The following is an 18,479-nucleotide window of genomic DNA, read 5'->3' on the forward strand; positions in this document are numbered from 1 at the left end:
TAACTTCACAATAAGATATAGAAAACTTTCAGGAGAACCTCAATAAAATAAAGGGTGAGCAACTACATGGCAAATGAGGTTTAATGTTGAAAAAGTTAAAGTAATGCACCTTGAGGCTAAAAAGATAAATGAAAGTTACTCGCTAGAGGGAGAACCTTATGGGAAATCCAGGATGGAACAAAATCTGGGGGTCCTAGTAGATCTCAAGTTTAACAAGGGCATGCATTGCCAAGCTGCAGCAAACAAAGCAAGCAGAATATTAGCATGCATTAAAAAGGGTATTTACTCAAGAGACAAGGCTATAATTCTGCCACTTTACAAAACTCTGGTCCAGCCTCATCTTGAGTAAGCCATCCAGTTCTGGTTACTAGTCCTTATGAAGGATGTGCTTGAAGTGGAGAGAGTCCAAAGAATGGCAACAAAACTAATAAGGGAACTGGAGGACTTCAGTTACAAGGAACGACTACAAGTATTAAACTTATTCATCCTGGAGAAGAGACTCTTGAAATAAGATATGATAGCGATATATAAATGCCTAAATGGGGATTCTAGCATAGGGAGAAAACTATTCCGTTTCAGGGAGCTTAATAAGATATGCATCTACTCAATGGAACTGGAGAAGAAGCAGTTTAACTTTAAACTGCAGAGAAAGTTCTGTATTGTCAGAGCGGTAAGGATGTCAAACTCCCTTCCAGAATTGGTTGTGTTAGCAGGATTTGTGATAGTTTAAAAAACTCTTAGATGGGCATCTTAGCAAATGCAGTATACAGGGATATGGGAAATGGTATTGACATAAACACATCCACATCCACACCCACACCCACACAGGTTGAACTGGATGAACTGGTGTCTTTTTTCTACCTTACCAACTATGTAATTATGTAAGAATAGTGAATATCTATACTGATGGTGTGATTCCCAGTGCTATATAATTCTTAGATGACCTATTCTATAGCATGATCGAATTATAATCTTTAAAGAACCAATCAATTAGCACTGACATCAAGCAAACATTCATCCACTGGGGTTGAAAGCAACATTTTCCTTCACATTTGTTAATCTCCAGTAACATTTATTGAGTATTTTACATTTTGTAAAAATAGTTGCTTGCTTCCAATTTATAAATACATGTTTGGGTGAAGGTAATGCACAAACTATACAAGGTGTCATCACAATAGGATATGAGAGTTTTACATTCCAAAACTTGTTTCTGCATACTATACCACAGGGGTCTCCAAATTGTGGCCCTACTACTGACCACCAACCCTGAGACCATTCTCACTAATGCTGGGCCTGGGACATTTTCTACCCCCACTGGCCACAATCCAACTCCCTTAAAATATGAAGGACAGTAAACTGGCCCTTTGATAAATTTGGAGACTCCTGCTATACTGGATGAGCAGATAGCAGACATCAGATCATTTTGGTCACTAGAATATACAATGATCTCATTGTTTTAGTTGTGCTCAGAGTTTGGTTTGTGGCTGGGGGTGGTCATAAACCTGATGTGCTGCTGCCTTAGTCACTAAGGCTAGGTTAACACTAGTGTGTTGCAGGAATTCACACAAACTTGCATACTTTCCTGTAATGCACAAAAATGTGCAGTGTTTTTGCAGATGCACGGCGGTGTCATTCATTCCTAATGGCACCTCCATGCACCATGTTAACGTGCATGCATTTGTGTGCACCAAAATGCATGGTAACTAAGCACCATGTATTTTGGTGTGGGGAATATTTTTAAAAGGGTCATTGTGCATTTTTAATGCGTAAGGCAGCCAATCAAAACGAATGGACTGACCTAATTGTGATGTGAAATTGCACAAAAATGTGCACTCTCTGTCGCACCTGCATACGTGTGAATGGAGCCTAAGCCTGCTGTCTCTTACCGACTGAAAGACACATTTTGTAACTGTCTGATACCTCAGTCAGTAGCAGAAGCAATGACTGTGGCTGGGACTTGAGACGTGGCACTGTCAGGGGGAAGAGGACCAATCAGGACCCAAAACAAGCAGTCATAAGTACCTACCACCCTGTCAGGGGGCCCGCTCTGCACACTAAACAGTCATATGTGTATGGTGTGTCTGTTTTGGGCAATTCAATTTAGCTGGCAGCAAACACCTGCCATTATTGTGTCAATATATTTTTTAAAAGCCTCATTTAGTACAGATAATTTACTGGCCAGGACACTGAAATATCAGGCAAGTGAAAATCCAACTCATTCTTCTAGCTCCTGAGTCTGATGGATTTTTTTAGCTGTTGTGATGACAGCGCAAGAAGAAAGAATAACTAAATCCAGAGGGATGATAAGAAAAAAACAAGCACTGGGTGATAGTATAGAGTGGGAAAGGGAGCTTTGGGGTTAATTAGAACTGCTGCCCAGAGATCATCTTCAATGCATGGTTCACTCAGTAAATGATAGGAGATCATCATTGTTGTTTCATATAGTCACTTTTGAAGGAAAGATCATTAACTATTATCATAATCGATGATTATTCACTGTGTGTATATTTGCCATTATATTGATGAAGAAAAATCCTTTTGCAGTTCTTCATTGGCTTTGGGGCATCTACAATTAAAAATAATAATCATGCATGTGCATAATGTTACATAAAATATCTATGCATATAAAACACAAAACTTTGTATAGCACTGACAGTAGAATACAGTGGTGCTTTAAGATAAGAAGCGTCATGAAGCCAAGAAACCAACTATAGACAGGTGAAGAGTCATTGTGGGGTCAGGGAACTTAGAGCCACGATTAGCATGAACAAACATGAGGATCACCCATAAAACTCACTACAGGTATGAGACAAAAAAGAAACTTATTTATTTATTTAGCTAAAAAGGGCATAAAATACCTTATTCCCCTGGAGGTAATTTCGAAATTTCTCATTTAGGGAAAGCTTATTTCCCTGGCTGACAATAAACCAAGGTCTATAAACCAAGGTCTATACTAGTTTTATCATTTTATACCACTGGTATTGTAATAGATCATGTAATATTCAAAAGAGGATGCATATTAAAGAAGTTCTTTAGCCTTTTAGAAAAAAAAAGTTAAAAGTCAGTAGCTGCAAATACTTACTGTAGCTGCTGACTTTTATTATAAGGACACTTACTTGTCCAAGGATCCAGATCCATCCTCACCCAGGCCGGTTCTTCGCTGGTCTTCAGGTCCTCGGTGCCGGCATGTTTAGTGTGGGAAGCCATCTGTAACACCTTGCTGTGCATGGCAGCCAATCAGCTTTTAACTTTAGCTTGTTTATTTATGCTTTGACAATAAAATGTGGAAACTGATTGGTTTTTATGCAGAGCTGCACCAGATTTTGCACTCTCCAGTTTTAGCAAATCTCTCCCACTATATGCCAGGTAAATGCAGTACTCAGTGGTGCCATGAGACCTGACTGAATAGGAGAGAGAGAGTGTGCATTGGAATGCACATAGGGCAAATAATTTGACATGTTGCAATAGAGATGAGGGAGGGCATGATACCATAACATACACACATTAATGCAATAAGGTACCATAAGAATGGCACCTTAATGTAATAAAGCAATACTCCTGCATTGCAGCAACATCCTACAGTATGTTAACACACTACTATGCATTGAGGTGACCTGCATTGACAAAAAAAAATGGCAGAAATAAGATTTTGGTGCATTGGAGAGCATTGGCAGTCCATCCAAAAATAATGGGTTGCCTCATGTATGTTTTCATGCGAAGGTATGGAGGTGGATTAAGAGGAAGGGCAAATCAGGTTCTGGGAGAGCTTAAAGAAACTTACAATACATTTAATAGCTGAGGGCTTTGTAGCTAAAGTACATGTCACAATGGAAAGTCTAGGGAGGGCTTGCATTAGAGTTGGGAGTTCTCATCTGTTGGTCAGTGGATGCATTGCACCTGCACCAGTTAGCACTGGACATCTGGAAAAGGTGTTTGCACATGCTGTTATGTTACTATAAACCTACATGAACATGGCATCACAATGTTCATGCAATAAATTTCATTTTTGAGCAATTTTCATCCTGTGTGTATGGTCCAAACATTGGGTTGCAAAGTGGAGTACAGGTTCGCATTTATTTTACTTATTTATTGCAAACTGCACCAATTATAACTTACCTCACAGCAGCATGCCTGCTACACCTCACATGATGACCTATTTAAAAATACAAGACCTCTCTTACCATACAGCTTCTAAATGCGGCCAAGGCATGCATTCCCCTGTGCTGGAGGTCTGTACGCCCACCTACAAAATCTCTTTGGTTTTCTAAAGTCAATGAACTTAGGGACATGGAAGTCCTCACAGCTACTCTCTATAACCAGGAGGAGTTCTTTTGTGACACCTGGAGACCGTCGCAATATTTTGTGTACATGGATGCATATATACAAAAAGTCTTGCAACCTGGATGAGTTCTTCGGAGACCTTTTCCTGTGAGGATTCGGGTGAGAGAATTTTCTTTCATGGTTCTTTTGTTCTTTATAATGCTTTCTTTTCGTTTCCCCTTACTCTTCCCCTGGTTTAGGGGCCCTTTTCTTGCTTCTCCAACCTTCGCTTGCTGCCTCCTTCTTGACCCTGCCCCTCCCCTCCCCTCCCTTTTTCTTCCTTCTCTCTCTTCTTTCTCCTTTATGTACCCCACTATTTAGCTTGGAAACTTTTCATTTGCAGTTTTTCTGCAGTTATCCTGTTACTAATTGTGTCCTTTAGCCTTTAGTCTATGCGACTATATCTGTGGATCTATCTATTGATCTATGGGATTACATTGGCCACCGGGGCACTTCTTCTGACCCTGGTATTTTTCTGTTCCATGTGGTTGCATTAGTTTAGGGCTCATCTGTATAGGCTGGCATTTTGGAGCTACCTACCATTGAGTCCTCTCAGTTTTGCTTCTATTCGAACAATTTGATACTCTTGTATCTTGTATGCGCCTATTGATTGAGCTGACCTCATAGTTCTGCTGATGTCTCTAAAATTTGTCTACCCAAATAACTGTATCATACAATTTCTTGACCTGGTTTGTGCAATGCAACCTAGGGCTAAATAAAGGAATTACAACAAAACAAAAAACTCACCTCACAGTATGAACTTGGCTGTCATTATCAGACTCAAGGCCACAGCCTTACTAAACAATACTCTAACTCCAAGGACAGTCAAAGAAAGCATATTCAGCTTTTCTGAAATGTAGAAAATGAATTTCTGTGAGCATATTCAATTTTATGATCTTACAATATGGCCAGAAAATGTTGTTTAATTCTAATGCCAGTTTTAAAAAACTCCTGTTCTTCTATGATTCTGTGGAATGTACTGAGGACCATTCTTTTCAGTTGTTCAGTGTATTAGAAATAAAGGTAGCTTGTGCCCATATTTGTATAACAATCAGCAGTCCAACTTTACAACTTTTACACCGCCTATAGAACATCTGATGACCATACCTAACCAGAGTGCCTACTGTTATGTACAGAAGCACAGTAGGACATTCAATTATGTTGTTTCATCATGCATGGGGAAATCTATATGTTTTTGTTTTGTTTTATTTTTTAAAAAATTTTCTTTATTTATAGTGACTTAAAAATCCCACACATTTATAAGCCCTAATATACAAAAAATCAAAAGAAGAACTATAAATATACACTATGAACAAGGTACCCAACAGTCAAATTGCCAAGTACAGCATTTACATTTACAATACACCCATATGTCCCGGCACACCTGCTGGGCCCATGGCCACTAAGAAAATAAACAATAAATTACTTTTAAATTTCTGTTTCTAAGGATGACACACAGAGCCCCACCTAATTTTCACCCCCACCCCTTTCCATCCTCCTTTTACCTACCTCTCCCTCCCCCACAAAAAATATAAATTAATAAAAAGTTTTCCTTCCACAGCATTACCAATCATCATGTTTATTAATTATATTTTGGAAGGCATGGGGAAGTCTTTAAACAGATTGCTGCACAATGTTTTTCATGTTGCATTTTTGTTTCCAAAAATCTTACTATATGTCATTGAAATTATTCCCAAATCCAGATTGGGCAAAGTAGTTATATTTTTATCTTTGTTCTGGCCATTAAATAGTTTTTTTTTCTTTGCTACAATAACAAAATGGCTATCTCTTGATGATTTGGATTGTTCTGCATAATAATTTGTTGTATGCATGGTAATTAACTAAGTAATAAACCACTGGAACTTTTAATTTCTCAGACCACGTTCATAGCTATACTGTCAGCAGAGAACATAACCATTGACATACATGGATGTATGGCATTTGGATGGTTTGCTAAAACAATCTTTTTTTCTTTAACTACACAGTTTCTGGTAAACTTAGATTTGAAAACCTAAACTGACAATGCAATATCACCACAAATAATATATTTTGCCACCAACTAGATGAAGGCAACTGGGCAGCTCAGTGGCTAAATGATTAGCACTTCCGCCTGGCAGCACTAGGGTCCTGGTCCAAATCCCAACCACGGGGTTGGTTTTCTTTGGGTACTCCTGTGTCCTTCTGCACTCCAAAGACATGCTGGTGGATTAATTGGCTCCTTTCTAAATTGTTCCTAGCATGTGTATATATGAATGTGAGTTAGGGCCCTTAGATTGTACACCCCTTGAGGGTTAGGGACTGATGTGAATGTACAATATATATGTAAAAGTGCTGCGTAAGTTGACAGCGCTATAAAAGTACCTGAAATAAAAGATTATTTGTTAATGTATCTAAAGATAGAACTATCTGTATCAGCCCAAAACTACAAACATCTTGTCAGATACAGATTAGCTGCAGTAAAGGGTTACGTTAGACCTTCTTTAATAATAATCAACCCATTTGTGAGACTCTTCCAATTAATAAAGGCCAAGTGACATCTGTTCATATACTGTAGCAAATAACCAGGGTTGTCATGTAGGCAATATTGGCAACTGTATTTATGATCAATCACTTGCATCTCCTAAACAAAGGTAGATTTTCGCTATCCATATATATTGGATTTGGTCATCATTGTGGTTGGCAAAATCTGATTTAAAAAATAAAGTATATTTAATTTTACTAACCAAATTTATCACATTCCATTTCTTCTGGACTATCTTCACCATCAGACTCAGTAAAAATTTCTGTTATTACAAAGAAAATTCAGATTAATTTATAATAAAGGATCATATAAAGGGTTTTAATATATATATACTGTATATACAGTATATATATATATATATATATATATATATATACAGTATATACACTCACTGGCCACTTTATTACACCTGTTCAATTGCTTGGTAACACAAATTGCTAATCAGACAATCACATGGCAGCAACTTAATGCATTTAAGCATCTAGACATGGTAAAGATGACTTGCTGAAGTTCAAACCGAGCACCAAAATGGGGAAGAAAGGAGATTTAAGTGACCTTGAATGTGGCATGGTTGTTGTTGCCAGACGGGCTGGTCTGAGTATTTCAAAAACTTCTGATCTACTGGGATTTTCACGCACAACCATCTCTAGGATTTCAAAGAATGGTTCAAAAAAGAGAAAATATCCAGTGAGCAGCAGTTGTGTGGATGAAAATGCCTTATTGATGTCAGAGGAGAATGGGCAAACTGGTTCAAGATGATAGAAAGGTAACTGTATCTCATGTCCATATGGACCAAATTCTCTGAGAAATGTTTCTAACACCTTGTTGAATCTATGCCAAAAATAATTAAGGAAGTTCTAAAGCCAAAAGGGGGTCCAACTCAGTAGTAGCAAGGTGTACCTAATGAAGTGGCATAAACCCTTTGCACTGTTTGAGCTATTGGTCATATCAGTTTTAACATTACATTATCTTCACATGGTCACTGGTAACAGAAGAGAATCTAGCTGGGCCCACATTTCAGCCACTCTCTTAGTGAGAGAGACTCACTGGAAGTAGTATTGGGTAAGTACATCCCCTTTTATTGTTCCCCTAGAGCAGTGGTTCTCAACCTTTCTAACGCCGCGACCCCTTAATACAGTTCCTCATGTTGTGGTGACCCCCAACCATAAAATTATTTTCGTTGCTACTTCAGAACTGTAATTTTGCAGTGGGAGGAATAGTGCCCCATCATTGGTATCAGTGGGAGGACTAGCGCCCCATCATTGGTATCAGTGGGAGGAATAGTGTCCCATCGTTGGTATCAGTGGGAGGAATAGTGCCCCATCACTGATGTCAGTGGGAGGAATAGTGTCCCATCGTTGGTATCAGTGGGAGGAATAGTGTCCCATCACTGATGTCAGTGGGAGGAATAGTGTCCCATCGTTGGTATCAGTGGGAGGAATAGTGTCCCGCCATTGGTGTCAGTGGGAGGAATAGTGCCCCATCATTGGTATCAGTGGGAGGAATAGTGCCCCATCGTTGGTATCAGTGGGAGGACTAGCGCCCCATCACTGATGTCAGTGGGAGGAATAGTGTCCCATCGTTGGTATCAGTGGGAGGAATAGTGCCCCATCGTTGGTGTCAGTGGGAGGAATAGTGCCCCATCATTGGTATCAGTGGGAGGAATAGTGCCCCATCATTGGTGTCAGTGGGAGGAATAGTGCCCCATCATTGGTGTCAGTGGGGGGAATAGTGCTCCATCATTGGTGTCAGTGGGAGGAATAGTGTCCCATCATTGGTGTCAGTGGGAGGAATAGTGCCCCATCATTGGTATCAGTGGGAGGAATAGTGTCCCATCATTGGTGTCAGTGGGAGGAATAGTGCCCCATCATTGGTGTCAGTGGGAGGAATAGTGCCCCATCATTGGTGTCAGTGGGAGGAATAGTGCCCCATCATTGGTGTCAGTGAGAGGAATAGTGCCCCATCATTGGTATCAGTGGGAGGAATAGTGCCCCATCATTGGTGTCAGTGGGAGGAATAGTGCCCCATCATTGGTATCAGTGGGAGGAATAGTGCCCCATCATTGGTATCAGTGGGAGGAATAGTGCCCCATCATTGGTGTCAGTGGGAGGAATAGTGCCTATCATTGGTGTCAGTGGGGGGAGGAATAGTGCCCCATCGTTGGTGTCAGTGGGGGGAGGAATAGTGCCTATCATTGGTGTCAGTGGGGGGAGGAATAGTGCCCCATCGTTAGTGTCAGTGGGGGGAGGAATAGTGCCCCATCGTTGGTGTCAGTGGGGGGAGGAATAGTGCCCCATCGTTGGTGTCAGTGGGGGGAGGAATAGTGCCCCATCGTTGGTGTCAGTGGGGGGAGGAATAGTGCCCCATCGTTGGTGTCAGTGGGGGGAGGAATAGTGCCCCATCGTTGGTGTCAGTGGGGGGAGGAATAGTGCCCCATCGGTGGTGTCAGTGGGGGGAGGAATAGTGCCCCATCGTTGGTGTCAGTGGGGGGAGGAATAGTGCCTATCGTTGGTGTCAGTGGGGGGAGGAATAGTGCCTATCATTGGTGTCAGTGGGGGGAGGAATAGTGCCTATCATTGGTGCCAGTGGGAGGAATAGTGCCCCATCGTTGGTGTCAGTGGGAGGAATAGTGCCGCATCGTTGGTGTCAGTGGGGGGAGGAATAGTGCCTATCATTGGTGTCAGTGGGGGGAGGAATAGTGCCCCATCGTTGGTGTCAGTGGGGGGAGGAATAGTGCCCCATCGTTGGTGTCAGTGGGGGGAGGAATAGTGCCCCATCGTTGGTGTCAGTGGGGGGAGGAATAGTGCCCCATCGTTGGTGTCAGTGGGGGGAGGAATAGTGCCCCATCGTTGGTGTCAGTGGGGGGAGGAATAGTGCCCCATCATTGGTGTCAGTGGGAGGAATAGTTCCCCATCGTTGGTGTCAGTGGGAGGAATAGTGCCCCATCGTTGGTGTCAGTGGGAGGAATAGTGCCCCATCGTTGGTGTCAGTGGGGGGAGGAATAGTGCCTATCATTGGTGTCAGTGGGGGGAGGAATAGTGCCCCATCGTTGGTGTCAGTGGGGGGAGGAATAGTGCCCCATCGTTGGTATTAGTGACACAAATGATGGGGCACTATTCCTCCCACTGACACCAATGATACTTACCTTGCTGACCCCTGCTCCAGCCTGGGCTCGCTCTCTCCCTCTCCCATCTACAGCCTGCAGAAGCAAAATTTGCACTTACCTGTCAGCTGTCTTCCTTCTCTGGCCTCTCTCCTCTTCACTCGGTCCTGCAGCTCCCTCGATCTTCTTCGATCTGCGCGCTCTGCCGCTCGGCTCCTCCTCTCCAAGCTCCACCTCCTCGCCGGTGATTGGCCGCCTGTGTGCCTCTCCTGAGCTACAGTTCCGGTGGCCAATCAGCGGCGAGGAGGCGGAGCTGTTGAGTGATCCCGGAGGTGTGGCCAGGTTACAGGGGCAGCATATCATCCCGCCCACAGATCGCGAGACAGAGCAGCGGTGTCTCGGTTCCTAAGACCATCGGAAATATGTGTTTTCCGATGGTCTTAAGTGACCCCTGGGAAATGGTCGTTCGACCCCCAAAGGGGTCGCGACCCCCAGGTTGAGAACCGCTGCCCTAGAGCATGTAACCCTTGCAGTGCAGGTACAGCTACACTGCAAGGGATGATTTTTTAATTGCCCAAAGTTGGTCTTTAAAGCTAAACGCCAGACTGGTATAAAAACACAAATTAATGTAGATATGTATTATTTATTCAGTTAAGTGTACTGTTAACCACTTGCTTCCCAAGCCCATGCTGACATTTCTCTCCGACATGTAAAAAAATCACAATTTTTTGCTAGAAAATTACTCAGAAACCCAAAACATTATTTATATATATATATATATATATATATATATATATATATATACATATATACATAATATATATACTCTAGAGAATAAAATGTCGGTTGTTGCAATTTTTTATGTCACACAGTATTTGCGCAGCAATTTTTCAAATGCATTTTTTTTAAAATATACTTTAACAAATTTTAATGCAAAAAAACACAATAGATAACCCAAATTTTTGGTAAAATATAACAGATGATGTTATGCCAAGTAAATAGATACCTAACATGTCACTCTTTAAAATTTGCGCACATTCGTTGAATGGTGCCAAACTACTGCCCTTAACAATCTCCATAGGCAGTTTAGAGGTACAGAGGAGGTCTACCCCTAGAATTATTGCACTTGCTATAAGGTTTGCGTAGATACCTCACATTTGTGGTTCATACGCTGTTTACATATGCGGGAGCAACCTATGTATGCGTTTACCACTGCACGCAAGTTTGGAGGAACAGGGGCACTTTACATTCTTTAAAAAAAAATTTGTTTTATTTTTACACTATTCCTTTTTTTATCACTTTTATTCCTATTGCAATAGAAATAAGGCATGACAGGTGCTCTTTATGGAGAGATCTGGGGTCTCTAAGACCCCACATCTCTCCTCTATGCTGGAAAGCATGAGATGAAAAAAAAAATTGATCTGAGACTTTCTAGAAAAAACAATAGCAGTGTTTACATCTGCTAGAGCCTGAAGTGCTGTCATGAAGTTGCTTCTGGCCTCCCAGGGTCATAGAGTTGGCAGGAGACAATTTGGTCCTCGGTCATCTCTGTGATAACTCGACGACAGCAGCGGCAGATCGCATCCTGCGTTTCCCGATCTCATGGGAAGCCCAGTAACAGCACCATTGGCCATCTGTAAAAATAATCCAGTAGCGAAAGAGAATCGCTGGCTTGATACTGGGATCATGGCTGTAGCCTCAACCATGATCCTGGTATAACCACTTCCCTACCAGTATGTATATGTACTTTTGCTGGTACGGAGGTGGTTAAGTAATTGGTACAAGTACTGAAATATGACTTGGCATCAGCCTCTTGTAATTCTTTGCAGAGTAAACTCAGCTTAGGAGTGGGAAGGGCAGCACTATAAGTCGCATGCTATAGTTTTCATATATTGACAAGGGATATGACAGCTGGAGAAGAAAGCAGAGTGAGCAATCTGCTTCTGGTTCTGCAGTGCCCATTTACAACTTTGGAGCAGGGTGGGAACTAGTTGTATGAACAGAGAAAAGTCAGGTCAATAACCTAGCTGTCTGGCTGGTGGGGCTGTTTAACTGTTTGGATGGGCTGTGTAAATATCAAGAATGGATGGGCAGAAATACAAAATCTTTTGCAGGTAACCAGTCCTCATGTTTAGTATACATTTTACCATTTATTTAGCTGTTTTCAGCTTTAAAATGTATAAATGAGGCTAATTGGTTTCTAGAAATTATTGCGTCAGTAACAGTATAAATAAGGACTAACTGAAATATGGTATAACATTATACAAATACTAGCAAAGGAAAATAGAAGAGTGCACCTCTTGATCCTAAAGTAGTATCCTGATTTGTCAACCATATGTTCTGGTGCTTTGCTTGGCACTGCACATTCTTGGTTCCCAAGTTAGATACTAGGATGGCACTGTACTTTCCCTGCTGCGTCAAAACCGGGGAAACCCTTGCCGGCCCAGAACTGCCTTTAGTGGAATTCATGTAGATCTCAACATCTTTAGGGTAAAAATCCTTCACAAAGCAGGCTGTAGGAGAATTGGTTCTGTTAGACTTCAGCACAAACACTGATGGCGAAGATGGATTATTATTGCCTAGAAGATAAAACATTGGAAAGGGTAACAGGCATATCAGTATACAATAGCTATAAGATAGCAATGTGAGTAAAATGGTTAAAAACATAGAATTTAAAGTAGATCTCTACATCTGACAGTCATTGGACTTCATGGGGTTTATTTACTAAAGCTGGAGAGTCCAAAATCAGACTCACTTCTGCATAGAAACCAATCAGCTTCCAGGTTTCATTGCCAAAGCTTCATTGAACAAGCTGAGGTTAGAAGCTGATTGGTTTCTATGCAGAAGGGAGTCTGATTTTGGACTCTCCAGCTTTAGTAAATAAACCCCCATGAGTCTGTAAGACCAAATATCTGAAATAATGCCTGAAATTGCTTAGAAAATTGTCATTGCTTGTTTCTAAACATGTTAAGAGACTAAAAGTGCAATATATGTATTTAATTTGTAAAATACTGGTTTCATTGCTTCCTTGACATATGATCATCACCAGATTAAGGTCTTTTAATTCTGTTACTGCATTATGAATCTTTAGGTATCCCAGACCCTCTATGCTCACCCGTTTTCACTGTCAGTCTGATACCCTTTCCAAAGACTAGAGATCTCGCTTCCACATGCACAGTGAATCAGTGCTTTGTAAAAATAAGTTTGTTTTAATGTGTTGTGTGTACTTGTAAAAAAATATCTAACTTACAGCAGAAATGTATTCTTTTGTACACCACGAAAAAGACTACATTACTTAATATTGTCTGTATGGCAGGTATTTTTAGTACTAAATCCCATCCCTTAAAACAACTGGAAATCTGGTATAATTAGGATTGCAAACATTTGTTAAGTGTAAAAATCTTACTGCAAATTATATCTGTTTAACTCCATTGGAATGAACTGGCCTCTATACAAGTTACAGTCAAAATAAGAGAATACTTTTTATCCTGTACGTAGCAGCCTTCATGTGGTCTCCTGAGTATCAGTACTGTATCCTGGATGTGGGATAGACCGTTATAAGTCAGGAAGCATGTGATCACACCAGTTAACCCATGCAGTGCCACAAAAAAAAAGCTGCTCACATGATGTGCTCCAGTTTAAATGAATATAAATGGTGGTTTCAACAACAGTTTAATCTTAATCCATAAAGGCATATCTAGTAATTCACTGAGATTTGCTAACAAATACTGAATATGTGTAATATTATGTGTAATATTTACTGTATATATAATATCTTCATAATACATTTACATTACGATTAGCAGCAAGCTTTACTGCATTAAAACATATTTAAAGAGGACCAAATGTCATATTTGCACAAGGTTTGCCAGTGCATCATCCACCTGATATATAAAGCAGATTCACTGTCATTATTTGCTTACACATTTCATCAACCTTCAGTTCTAAAGGTGCTTTTCTTTTTTAGTTCAGTCACATTAACCATATTTATATAACAAAAATTTTGGGGGGATTTATCCACAAATTTTAGCCACCAACAAATCCATTACGTTTGCAGGCAAATTATTTTCTATGGGAAATCAATTGCCTAAAGCGTATTATACAATATACAATCTGATTGCACTATCTCCTTTAGATCTACCATCACCCCTGTAGTGCAAGTACTTGCGAGACTGGATAAAGACTGCTTGGATAGATTACGTTTGTCCTTCTATTATACAGTTTTGATACATCTAAAGAGAAGTGTACATAGATTCTACAATGAGATTGTATAGTGTATGGCCACATTAAGTCCACATTTATGAATATACTGTAGATTGCTTCATTTGTTTTTCCTGACATTCACCCTCTGCAATATTTTATGGGCAATTTTATGAATCCCACTGAACAGATGAATTTCCTTTTTTAAACAAATAGACTCTTTATCTAATTGAATTAAAATTGGCCAATTCTTAAGTGTAATAATATATTGTGTCCAAACAAAATACATTGCGTACTGTTCTAATTTCATCAGCAGAGTAAATTGACGGCATTTACAAATTAACACTTTTTTGGTAAAAAAGGTAGAGTTAATGAAGAGTTGAAAATACATACTGTGAGAATGGAGTCTGACACCAAGTCCTATAGTGAAAGATAAATTATGTGTACATGGCTCTGTTAGAATGCATATTGCATTGTAAGAGTGCATTTGTTATTATATAGGGAAATGATATTCATAATAAACCCCATATACATGTATAGTTTAATTACATTGTCTAAGCCAGTTGTCAATTAGGCAATCATCTTTTATAAAATTCTATTTATGTTACATTTTAATAACTTTCATTTAAATTTATGATGAATGTTCTAAAAAAAAAAGCAAAATGGCTTACTTGGCAGAATCTCTAGGAATGTTCCTCTCCCAATTGTGAGTTTATCAACTGTAGCTCACAGTGAAATATACCTGTTTAAAAACTGTCTCCCACGCATCTGGGAAAATACAGTGTGAGCTTAGAGTGTGGTGCTACCACATAACCATCACATGGCTTCCTAATTCATTGCGGCTTGATTTACTAGAAAAGGCAAAAAGAACAGCTAGGCATTAAATCACCCACTGTTACAGGGAAAATATTTGTTCTGTTTTCGGTTCAATAAATTTTATTAAAATGTTTAACAGTTTTTTGAACAAGTACCCATTTTTAGAGTTACATTGTCAGCAGCAAAGATTGCATTACATTTCCATTTTAACAAGGTGAATTGAGTGCTATTTGTCTTATGAAACAGTAAATATGCAACCTGTGGGATTGCATAAGTGATCACCTAAAGTGGAATTTTAGTAAGAAAATTAAAGCTGTAGTAATTCAACAAAAAAAAAATTGGAAAAAAAAGTTCCCTGCAAAATAATAGCATAATGTGCTAGTATGCATCATGTACTAGCACATTATGAAAGACTTACCTTAGACCAAAGCCCTCCAGCGGCGCGCTGTCACCACTGACCTGGCTTCCATCTTCACCCGGTCTTCCTTCCAGCTGCTTTACTGGCCAAGCCGTGATGACGTCACTTCTGTGCATACACGTGGGAGGCTTGGCCTTGGCACAGAGCTCTGAAGGAACGGCATGAGAATGCCGTTCCTTTAGAGCATATGCGCCGATGACGTCATCAGCTTCAGGGACACTGAATATCTCCTGATCAGTGCATGTTTTGGAGATATTCCTTGTACCTACAGGTAAGCTTTATTATAAGTTTACCTGTAGGTACAAGTGTCCAGTGGGAATTTACTCCCACTTTAAGTCCTGCTAGATCACATCAGGCTGGCCCCTTTTGCAGGTATGGCTATGTAAAACAATAAAGTGTCACTAAACCTATCAATAAATGCTGTATTGTATGTTGTTCATATACACTCAGTCTCTGTCATGTTTCACATGACTGTCATATACCTTTAAGTGTTCTTTGTATTTTGTCTCTGCTCCTCCCTTTCCTCTGGTTTAGTTCTTGCTGTATAGATAGCCCACCCCTTTTCCCAGTAAGGTATTTCAGCTTCAAGCCTCATGTCATGAAGCAGATCACATTATGATCTTTTGACCTATCCGATGTTCATTGTTGTAAGATTCTCTCAGTTTATTGAATAAACTTCACAAGATCTACAAGGTGTCATCTGATTGAGTCACTGCCTGTGTTATTCAACTAAGATTGGAGTTATCGCTATCTGATCACAACTGTAAGTTACAGAGATCACACATTTAATGCTTAGATTGGAGAGACAGAACAGTCACTATGAGATTCATTTTCTTTATTCTGCAAAAAACCTGGTTGATCCTGCTGCTCTCTATCTCCACCTTCTGTTCCTGTCCCCAATGGAGCTAGGGATTTTGCAGCTGTAGTCGCAACTCTGCACATGCTCAGTTTTCAGTGAGTTTCTATGCTGAGCATTTTCCATCATATCTGAGCAGCCCATGTGACTATAAAGTCACACATGTGGGCAAATACACAGTGGTAAATGACAGCCCACTCCCTCTCTCCTTCTCCATGCTAAGCAGCTAAACATGTAGATTAATGGAGGAATCACCTCCCTCTTATTCTAAGACATAGTCTGGAGGGATGTGATACAGTCTGTGACTGGCAGAAATCCACCAACACCATGTTTTTTCCACAAAATAATAAAGATTTGATTTCAAATATATACAGTTTTTGTATGACAACTTAAAATAGTTTATTGGGAATATTTATTTATTTTTACTCAGCATTCCAAAGCACACATGCTGCACATGCTCAGTTGTTATCTATTTTTTGGCACTGTGCCGAAAATCAAAGCCACTAGAGGCTGCTGACAGTCTAAAGATTTACTGCTGTTCAGAGGCTGTGGGTTTCAACAAAATGAAAGCCTCCTGCCAGAAGAAGCTGATGCATTGCTGGTGGCAATTTACAGCATACAGTAATTTTGGTAGCATAATTATTAATGTAGAATCTATGTTCCTTGCTTATGGGTATGGATAAAGTTCCGCTTTAAGGCGGCCATAGATGTATCAAACTTCAGCCAGTTCAGTAGAGACCAGGTGAATTTCAATCCATCTATGGGCAGGCTCATCTCTCGATTGACTTCTGTACAACCAGCCTGCTGGAAATTTTCAGCTCAATCAGAGGCGTCTGCTAGAGCTGACAGTGCTGATGAGTGTATTCTGATGGCGGGGAAGCCTCCCCACTGTCAGAATTCCCCCATCCACGTCAAATGTATGGATGGGGAAGTCAATTTATTTTCTTTTGTCCAACCAGCTGGTTGAACAAAATAATATCCACAACCTGAAACTTCAAAACAAGGCAATGCCTATTGAGTCTGCCTCTACAGCTATTCTCAAATTGGGAACAGAGCTTAGAGAATTACTCTTTGACAACCATGATAACTGCATATGCTTTATAAAGCTCAAACACTATGCACATAACAATAAAGTGGGGAAATTCCTGGCAAACCACTTAAAGGCCCAACTCCCGAAAACCATAATCTCTTACGTACTTTTCTCCCCTTTACGAATCAATTACTAAAGCCCCATTATATTTCCAACGCTTTTGCGGACTATTATAAGTCTCTTTACAATCTGAAAAATGACTTTTCTACGCCACAACCATCTGAAACAGATATTGAGGCATTTTTATCACATTTAGCATTGCCTAAATTGTCCCCTAATCACTTGCAACAACTCAATGTTCCTTTCACTAAAAAAACAATAAACCTTGCGAGCTGCTAGAACAAGTATGCAAAATCAAACTAGTGTGAATTATCAAATACAATATATAATCCAAATGCCTATATGAAGGCTGTGAACAATACTACAATGAGTAAATATTTGGTGCTGGAGGGGTATAATGGATCCTACTAGAAAGTCCACCAATATAAAAAGTTCATCAATAAAGTCCAACTAGTAAGGGAAGGAGGGAGGGGAGTAGGGGGGGAAGAGGCTGTAAGTGCGTCCAAAAGGAAGTGGACAATGGACAACAGCATCAGAGGCAGCACCCTCAGAGTAAAGCTGGACTCTGTAAGCAAGGAGAGAGAAGAGAGGGGCACGAGACTAAGTGCAGCATTAATTGTAGCAATTTATTGCAAAATAACAATTAGAAACTCACTAGAAGTATGAACATAAAGAGCATGTCACCAATGACGTGGTCCAAAAAGGATCCCGGGAGCCAGAGGAGGACAAGAGGAGTCCTGGCATCTTGCTAGTAGCTAGAAACAGATCTCCTGGAGTAGCTGGCCTCCATGGGAAACCAGCTTGGAACGTAAATGGTGCCGGGGCGGATGTGACGTCAGACGTTGGAGCGTGGTGACGTAAATGGGCAGTAACGCGTTTCGAAGCGGAGCTTCTTCCTCAGACCTCATTGGCCAGTGGTGGTGGCCATCTAAATAGGGGACGTGAGGGGCGGGGATATCAATGGGGATGAGTCTGAACCAAAAGGACATACTTAAAGGGGAATAACAACGCGGGGAACATAACATAACAAAGGATTACAATCAATGGACAAAAATTAACAACTAATGCAGAAAAATACACAGAAATACATAATAA

At 40.4% G+C, this 18,479-nt stretch overlaps 1 long non-coding RNA gene across 1 annotated transcript; it reads right to left on the minus strand.

The window, feature by feature from the left end:
- Positions 1-1,051: 1,051 nt before the first annotated feature.
- LOC149454854 (uncharacterized) lies at positions 1,052-14,881 on the minus strand. The gene is made up of 5 exons (XR_016314162.1): positions 14,816-14,881; positions 12,242-12,523; positions 7,044-7,103; positions 5,068-5,169; positions 1,052-2,566 (listed from the first exon to the last, which is right to left on the minus strand). It is a non-coding gene; the product is annotated as an uncharacterized LOC149454854 (long non-coding RNA).
- Positions 14,882-18,479: the final 3,598 nt, after the last annotated feature.

Source organism: Staurois parvus, unplaced genomic scaffold, assembly GCF_062004578.1.
Source record: "Staurois parvus isolate SC_StPar_1 unplaced genomic scaffold, SC_StPar_1.0 ptg000415l, whole genome shotgun sequence".
Classification (NCBI taxonomy): domain Eukaryota; kingdom Metazoa; phylum Chordata; class Amphibia; order Anura; family Ranidae; genus Staurois; species Staurois parvus.